Here is a 7,163-nt window from a genome sequence, read left to right as displayed (position 1 = left end):
CCTGTCATATCCTCATGCTTCCATGCGAACGTTGACATCCGAGATATCAGGATTATCCTGGTCCAGGATAACTTTCTTCACATCCTGCTCCGAATTCTCCATGATATCCTGGGCCCGCATCTTTAATTGCTATGCTGGATTTGGTTTGGTCGAGGATTTCATTGAGGATGAGTAGCATTCTTTCGCCTCTTGTTGATCACTATCGACTTTGACAACTCCCCAAGGGGTAGGGATCTTGATGCATTGGTGATATGTTGATGGTACGACCTTCATATCATGAATCCATGGTCTCCCCAGTATGATGTTATAGCAGGATAGAGAATCCATCACACAGAAACGTTGTATCGAGTTGACTCCTTCAACGTATACTGGCAATTTTATCTCTCCCACTGTGTTTCTAGCCTCTCCACTGAATCCAACAAGCACGGTAGACTTTGAAGTGATGTCCATCGGAGATACATTCATTCTCTTCAGAGTTTCTAGTTGGATTATGTTGACGGAGCTGCCATTATCAACCAGTATCCTGCGTACAAAATGGTTAGCCACATATAACGTTATTACCAGAGCATCATGGTGAGGATCCTGGACAGTATCCCTGTCGTCAGCGTCAAACGTGATCATTTTGTCAGTTGTGAGGGTAGTCATCTTGACAGGTTTGTCTCCCCTCTCAGCCTTAGCTTCTTTTGCATGTCTCTTTGCCGCCGAATACGAAGTCCCACAAATGTCGGATCCTCCCGAAATGAAGTCGATTATCTTGGCATCCGCAGGAGGTGAGGGTGCTCTTTCAGGATCCTTCTCGGGATCCTGCCCTTTATTTTTCTTCCTTCCTAGATAGTCCTTCAGATATCCTTTGCTGAGAAGGTAGCTTATTTCCTTCCTCAAGGCAATGCAATCTTCCGTAACATGTCCGAAATCCTCATGGAAGGCCCACCATTTAGATTTATCCTTCCAATCAGCTTTTTGTTGATTTCTTCCGAGGCCACCTGGCTTTATCTCCCAGACCCTGCATAGCATACTTTAGTTCAGGTATATTAACAGAAAAACAATATTCAGATAATTCGGGATATTCTTCAGGATCCTCGTCTTCAACAGCATTCACTCTCTTGTTATCATTTCTGTCATACGGCTTGGAGCGATATGGCTTATATGAGGATTCTGACTTCCTGTTAGTCGATTCGTATGTTGAGGATGCATTCATCCTTTCTTGCGTTTTCTTGTCATCCTCCAATCGAATATATCTTAGAGCCCTATTACGGGCCTCGTCGAGATTCCTGTAGGGATTCATTACAAGATCCTGATAAAAATGAGAATCCTTTTGCAACCCCATCTTAAAATCTTGCACAGCTGTTGCAACATCAAGATGTGGGATGTCCAAGGATTCTGGACTGAATTTGTTCACATAATCCCTCAAGGATTCCTGAGGTCCCTGAGTTATCCTGTAAAGATCACTGGTTAGTTTTTCAAAACTCCGACTGCAAGAAAATTGACTATTAAATAAATTAACCAAATGAGCAAACGAAGTAATTGAGTGAGGAGGAACGTTTAACAGCCATTTTAAGGCTGATCTTGTTAGAGTAGAACCAAATCCCTTGCACAAGCACGCTTCCTTGAGCTCCGGAGGGATAGGGTTAATCTCCATTCTTTCCCTATACTGAGCAATATGCTCCTCAGGATCCGTAGTTCCGTCGTAAAGCTTTATGTTGGGGGTTTGAAATCTCTTTGGGATCTCAGCATCACAGATAGGATGTGCAAAGCGAGATATCTTATGGCTGTCTTGGGACACTTCCGGGATCGTTTGGACCACCCCAGGTACACTAGATATCATGTCCTTCAACTTTTGAAGTTCCCAAGTAAGTGCTGATGTCACACCTGTATCCTGCAAAGATCCACTATTGTTAGTAGCATGAGTATTATTATTATTTGATACGTTACCAGCCGGAGGGTTCTGCCCATATCCTGAAGCATATCCTGAGCTCCTCATGGTTGACATCCGGACCGAGGAGGGATTTCAGGAGTATGATTCTGAGGAAGACTGAGCATAATATTCCCCCTGTTATCCTCAGTATACACAACTGAACTAAGGCTCAATGCTCTGGGGCGTAATGGAGTGACATTATCCTCAGCAGATCTGCTCGAGCCAGACTTCAGGAGTTGTATTTCCCTTAAAAGCATTTGGTTTGTTTCCTGTTGTTGCCTCATCTGTTCCTGCACACTCCCAAATAAGGTTAGAATTTCATCATTAGAAGCCAAAATTGGAGCAGATCCCTGAATATTCCGAGTAGGGATAATGTCCTGGGGTTGTGAAGAAGATTGCATCCTTGGAGGAGGTGGTGGAAGCACTGGACCAGTAGTAGCAGAAGTCATAGTAGACATAGTAGAGGAACTCATGTTTGATCTTGAGGCCATTATGGACAATGTGGCAAAAAGTTTTGAAAATAGAAAACTGATTAGCGATTTGACAAAAATTTTTAGTAAAGAGAGCACCACTTGCCCCACGGTGGGCGCCAAATTGTTTTGGTCAAAAATTACCGAAGCAATTAAGTGATCAAATTAGTTAAGTGAGGTAGTGTGCTAAGAGAATGTGTTCAAAAATATGTCAATTGAGTTATTTGTAAAAACAGTTTGGGGATACGGCTCAGGATATAGAGTCGTATCTGCGATCAAACAATGAGCAAAAAAGTAAAGTAAATGACACGAGATGTACGAGGAAAGCCCTTGATCAATCTAGATCGCCGGCATAAAACCTCGGGAGCTGACAATCGCAGCTGCCTTGTTCTTCTATTGCTTCAAATATCAGGATATAGTGCAGGATGTGGTGTGGATCAACTAAGTGTTACAACGTGAATTGGGTACAAGTGTGGTGATTGTCGTAATCTAGAGAGTAAGAGTGTACGAGAGTGTTAGTGAAAAGGTTGTGTGCCTTAAACTGATCCGCCACATCTATTTATAGTAAAGATAAATTAACTAACTATCCTAAACTTGCGGGATCCACCGAATATTCCTTCATTGAACGTTGTAGACCTGGTCTTTCGGGCTCAACGTCTCTTCTTCAACAAACTCGTCCGAGTCCTGAGTAGAAGAAGTCCTCTTGACCGTTAGTAAGTCTCAACCTTTAACCTGCACGTGGTTAATTAATGAATCTCAGGATATCACCCAAGATGTTAGCGATATCCTCTTCCAGCATCCTGGTCACAAAATAAACAAACAAAGGCAGGATATTGGTCAGGGTACGTACGCTTAGAAAATGACCCATAACAGCTCTCACCCCTTTTTGGTTTATTTCTTTCTATTGCTGTCGCGTGGTTCACTTAGCCCTTTAAGCCTTGCCTTGTTTATAATCTCAAGGTTATGATGATCCCATAGATCATCTTTTGCATGTGTCATTTCGTATTCTTAAGATTTCACCTCTGGTGTTAGTGCACCCTTTTCAAGCCTAAAACTTATTCATTTTCATTTTCGAATTTTTTTATCGGTTTGACCGTAGTCTAAGGCTACACCCGTTTCCTTTTGAACTATTCTTCCGACCATATGACTTCTCCCGTCATTTTCGCGTTGGTTTATCTCACTCATGCTGTTATGTGGTTCTCGCCCCTATTTCCCTTCAATCCGTTACCAGGTTCGTTATCTTAATATTTTTAACACTCCAGTTTTATTGGTTTGCGTTTTCCTTTCCATACTCTTTTATGACTTATCACATAGATTCAAAAACAAGAACATTCTTATCAAAGAGTGTACAAAACATTACTAAAAGTATGAGAAACAAAGAACGTAACACCCGAAACGCAAGACTCGAAGTGTAACACCTCAAACAAGGAAAGTATCTGAATATAAGGGTTCAAAATTTCAACAATGGATATATATACTTTACAATAACCCTACATGATGTTTATACCCTTAAACGAATAAATCATGGATCATACGAAGCTAATTGTGAAAGAAAGTGAGGAATTACAAACTACAGGGGTTAAATGTGTCAACATGTTTAAGATATACCTCTGAGTGACCTTTGAGCGAACCCGAAGCTTTGTAATGATTAATTATACTCACGAGAATAAGTGATAAAAATTTCACAAGGTTGGTTTATGACTTGAAAGCTATGACAATATTCATATACGGGGGGTTAAAAGTGGCAACGTTGAAATTTAAGACTTTTCGGTGATCGTATGAATAACCGGGGACTTAACAAAGTTGGTTTATGACTTGGGGTCCTTAAAAGTCAAGTTTGGGGGTTACAAGTGCAAGAAACCATGTTAAAATCAAGTTAGGAAGGACCAGGGGCCAAAACTGCAATTATGGTAAACTTAGAAACCAGATGGAGGAGCCATACCGGGCGGGTAAGCCTTCAAGGGGTCCTTACGCGGGGCCTGAAGTGCCCAGATGTAGAAAAACTTGGCAGTTGCCTGTTCCAACAAGTTGCACCGACTTAGAAGCTTGTTTTTCGATTCTATGGGCTTGTTTGATGGTTTTTAAGGACCTAGGGACACTTGGTATGATCTCATAACATCCATAGACCTTGTTGGAATGATCTTGAAGCTCTAAGAAACCTATATAAAGGCCATGAGTTGAGTTCTTCAATTGCTCATTCACTTGAAAGCTTCACAACTTGGTTTCTGGAGGTACCTGGAGCTCAAGCATCCTTCCTAGTGATCTTTAGTCGTGCATAGGACCTTGGTAAGTGTCATTAACCTTTCTTAATTCAGTTTTTGCTTAGTTAAACCATCGTAATTAAGATTTGACTTCGTCATTAATCTTAATTTGTCCAGTCAAATTCCAAATTGAAGTACCTATGAGTTGGTAATTATGTGGGCAATAAACCCTTAAAAGTTTGGGATTTTTGGAGATTTTTATTTATTTTTAGGCTGAGCATAACATAGAGTTCTAAGCCTAATTCGGTAGTTGTCGGTTTTGCCCTTTTAGGCTATAAAATGAGTTTTACCAAACCTTTGGATATCAAACCTCTTTCTACTGATATAATATGATAAATAGAATATTTTAAGCCTTCTGGAATAATAAAAATATCAGTTTTTTCTTATTAAACCCGAAAATCGCCTTTTTACGTGTTTTAAGCGCATAGTATGTATTAAAACCATTTTAGATATATAAGACTTGATACCTACTGATGTTTTAAGTAAATTTTTATACTTTAGCAGTAAGCAAAAGTTTTAAACTCAGATTTCCATATTTGAACTTTAAACCTTAGGTGAAATTATCAAAATGCCCCTTCGGTGCATAGTATGATTAGAAATGATAAATTTCACATATTGGTTATACCCTACTGATATAACTTAGTAAAATAAGTATTTTTACTGATTACATCAGATCCGAAACTCAGAATTATATTTAAACTCTTTTATAACCTTTTGAATGACCAAAATGCCCTTACGAGGCATAATTTGAGTTTAAATTCATATGGGGCATAATAGAAGATATCTTACTGATGTCACAACATATTTAAGGCATATTAACTTAGGAACCTGCATATGACTCATTTGGTTACCCGTTACGCATTTTCGCGTTCGGGTCAGCTTATTTGACTAGTTTGCATAAATTAGCCGAAACGTGTCAAACCTTATCGTTTTCATCTCAAAATCCAGAATGTGTTTAGTTTACCCATATTAAACAAGTGTCCAAGCTTGTCGGGTCAAAACCACATTCTAAGCCGGTCTTCGCTTTATCATACGTTTGAACCGTGTCTTTCTTTTGAAAACTAACCAGTCTAAGTCTAAGCTTACTTAAGGACCCATTAGGATTCTAATAGGTTATTAAAAACCTTTGTTCCAGATTAGGAGCCCAGTAAAAGCTACGCGCACTTGCTGTATTTGATTTATACTTTGCTCAGGTAAATACTCTTAACTTATTTTCCCTATACGGGCTTGGGATACGGTATTATAATAATACCGCTTGGTCGGGTATGAAGTCACTTAAATCATATTGTGATTGATGTATTTACATAACCTGTTTTGTTCTGTATTATTTGGTGTATGGCCTTTGGGGGTTAAATGACCATGTCCCGGATATCCTTGGCATCATTCAAAGAAATGGCCACGACCTAAGCACGGGGTGTAGGCGTACACCTGACAGATTCATATGTGAAAAACTGGTAGCCAAGTTAAAGGAAATAACCTTGTGGGTATTATACCTGTGGCGTGTCAGTTAATCTAGACCGGCCCTACAAACTGGCTCTGACGGACGAAAAATAAGTAAAACTGTATATAAGATTATTTTTAAATAATTATCCCAAGTTATAAAAAAACATATTTTTGCCTAAGTGCATTCAAATCAATTTTCCTAAAACGTTTTCAATATGAGTCAGTTAAGTTGTATTTACCAGTGTAAACTGACGTATTTTCCAAAAAGGCTAAGTGCAGGTACTATACGTAATAGGCTGGCTACTCCAGGCATCAATAATCAAGTCTCGCAAGCTCTAGATGTCAAAGTCTGTTGAACTGTTTTCCTTTTTATTTGATCCGCCTGTGGATCTGTTTCAACTGTTTGTGATACTTAAGATTACAGTTTATTCAGTTGAAATAAATCTTACTTTTGCTTCCATTGTGCATTTATTATTTGTGTTGTTTGACTATGATGATATCAACTACGTCACGATACTCCCCATCTGGCCCACCGGTAATACGTGGAAATATCGGGGTGTGACAGGTTGGTATCAGAGCCAACACTGAGTGAATTAAACACTAGCCTTTTGTGTTTAATCTCAGTTACACAATTGCACATTCTTTGATTCTCGAGTCTAGACAAAGAACATAGGATTAATCCTAATTCGTTTTATTTTGTTCTTGATTTGTCCTTTTGTTATTTTTCTGATTAGCCCTTGCATGGGCAAGTCATTTCAGTTAGAAGTCCCGTTTAGGGCAACCATGTACTTGTTCAAATTTTAAAGGAACGGTTAGATTTAAAATATCATTCCTATTATAAGATCTACCATTATAATAAAATGGAAAAATCTAAAAAGGGCAAGACCTAGCCATGTGTCACCTAAAGACAGGGTCAAGATGGTAGTTCCTCGATTAGATTCAGATCTTTGTTAACATCTCAATTTAGGATTGTTCTACGTTAAATATTAAAAAGAATCCTAAAGGTAAAACCTATCCTAAATGTCGTTGCAGACATGGCCAAGATGGTAAAACCTATTCAAAAAGATTCAAATC

Source organism: Helianthus annuus, chromosome 14 (genome assembly GCF_002127325.2).
Source record: "Helianthus annuus cultivar XRQ/B chromosome 14, HanXRQr2.0-SUNRISE, whole genome shotgun sequence".
NCBI classification, from domain to species: Eukaryota; Viridiplantae; Streptophyta; class Magnoliopsida; order Asterales; family Asteraceae; genus Helianthus; species Helianthus annuus.
This window is presented reverse-complemented; position numbering follows the sequence as displayed.